Source organism: Microtus pennsylvanicus, chromosome 1 (assembly GCF_037038515.1).
Source record: "Microtus pennsylvanicus isolate mMicPen1 chromosome 1, mMicPen1.hap1, whole genome shotgun sequence".
In the NCBI taxonomy this organism is placed as follows: Eukaryota; Metazoa; Chordata; class Mammalia; order Rodentia; family Cricetidae; genus Microtus; species Microtus pennsylvanicus.
This window is the reverse complement of record NC_134579.1, coordinates 136,546,339-136,548,764: the sequence shown is the minus strand read 5'-3', so window position 1 is coordinate 136,548,764 and position 2,426 is coordinate 136,546,339.

The window sequence follows — 2,426 nt, the reverse complement described above, 5'->3', positions numbered from 1 at the left end:
ACCGGGCGATGGTGGCGTACTCTTTTAATCCCAGCACTGGACGAGTAGACGGCCTCCGTGAATTCAAGGCCAGCCTGATCTACTAGAGATCGTTCCAGGACGGCCAGAGCTACACAGCGAAATCCTGTCTCGAAAAACCAAAATGGAAAAAAAAATTGCCACTTTAGTACAGCATGGTTTTTTTTTTCCTTTTTTTTTCTTTTTGGTTTTTCGAGACAGGGTTTCTCTGTAGCTTTGGGGCCTGTCCTGGAACTAGCTCTTGTAGACCAGCCGGGCCTCCCTCGAACTCACGGAGTTCGAGTGCTGGGATTATAGGTGTGTGCCACCACCGCCCAGCAGTGAAGCACGTTTTATTAAAGACTTTTTTTTTTTTTTTTAAGACAGGGCCTCGGGCTGGAGGGCTGGAGAGATAACACAGTGGTTAAGAGCACTGGCTGACCTTCCAGAGGTCCTGAGTTCAATTCCCAGCAAACACATGGTGGCTCCCAACCATCTATAATGAGATCTGGTGCCCTCTCCTGGCCTGCAGGCATACTAACAGGCACAGATATACAAAATTTAAAAAAGAAAAAGAGAAGGAGACAGGGCCTCACTGTGTAGCCTGGATGATCTCGAATTCACAGATATCAGCTCACTTCTGCTTCTGCCTCCCCGAGGCTGGAATTAAACGTGTGCGCCACTTTGTCCCGTTACTAAAAACACTTTAATATAGACACAAGATGGAAGGTTGAGAGAAAGTGTGTAGTGTGGAGCGCACAAAACAAGCAAGTCCATGCAGTTCTAGGACAGCCGGGGTCAGAGTGAGACCTTGTAACCAAAAGCAAAAGCCCTGAAACTGGAGACGTGACTCAACTGTCAGAACCCTGGCTGCTCTGGCCAGGGCCTGGCTTCCATTCCCCGCACTCACAGCTCACAACCATCTGTAATTCCAGTCTCACGGAATCTAACACCCTCTTCTGGCCTCTGGAGGCACTGCATTCATGTAGTGAACAGGAATTCACGCAGACAACATAAAATATGAAGAAAGAAAAAAACAGAAATAAATAAGAATGACACATTCGGTTCATCTCTATGGCTCACCAGATTAAAGGATCTTGCTGCCAAGCCTGAGAATTCGAGTTTGATATAGTTGTCTAAAAGTTGTCTTCTGACCTCCGTGTCCATGTTATGTCACGCACGTACTCTTCCCCCCAACACACACATATATACACACAATAAACAAAGTCCCATGCTTCAGCTAGAAGTAGTGGTACCCACCTATAATCCTAGCACTTGGCACTGAGGGAGGAGAATCTGAAGTTCCAGGTGACCTGGATGAAAAAAGGAGACCCTTTCTTCAAACAACTAAATGGGGGAGGGGGAGACAAAAATTACACCAAACTACCGAGAAACACATATTAATTTCCAACACCAGTGAAAGAGCCAGGGAGCTGGATCTAGCAGAGCCTGTGATCCCATTCAGACAAAACTCCCCAGCAAGCAAAACCAAGCTATTCACGGGGAAAGCAGATTCGTGGGTGCATGTGGCTGAGCCTGGAGGCAGACTGGGAAGGGAGCACAGCACGGGAGGTAGAAATGGGGCAGTGTCTGCCTGAACCCAGAATATGCATGTTACCTGGGGCCTTCCACTGTGTGTAAATCAGGCCTTCATAAAGTTTAGTTTTGGTTTTCTTTCCTTTTTAAAAAATTCATGACTTGGGCTGGAGAAATGGCTCAGCGGTTAAGAGCACTGATTGCTCTTCTAGAAAACCCGGGTTCAATTCCCAGCACCCACATGGCAGCTCACAACTGTCTGAAAATCCAGTTCCAGGGGATCTGACACCTTCACACCAATGCACATAAAATAAAGATAAATAAATCATAAAATATTTTTAAAAAAAAATTCATGACTTGCAGGGTGGTGCAAAAACCAAAACCAAAACAAAACAAAAACAAAAAAAAAAACCCAGCCTGGTCTACAGAGCTAGTTCCAGGACAGGCTCCAAAGCCACAGAGAAACCCTGTCTCGAAAAACCAAAAAAAAAAAAAAAAAAAAAGAAAGAAAGAAAAAATATGCTTATCTATTAAGTATACAGTGGTCTGTTTGCATATGTCCTTGCAGGCCAGAAGAGGGCAGCATATTTCACTACAGATGGTTGTGAGCCACCATGTAGTTGCTGGGAATTGAGCTCAGGACCTTTGGAAGTGTAGCCAGTGCTCTTCACCTCTGAGCCATCTCTCCAGCCCTGGTCTTGGTTTTTCGAGACAGGGTTTCTCTGTAGCTTTGGAGCCTGTCCTGGAACTAGCTCTTGTAGACCAGGCTGGCCTCAAACTCACAGAGATCCGCCTGCCTCTGCCTCCCAAGTGCTGGGATTAAAGGGGTGCGCCACCATCGCCTGGCTAAATAAGTAAATCTTAAAACAGACAAACAAACTAAACCCAAAACA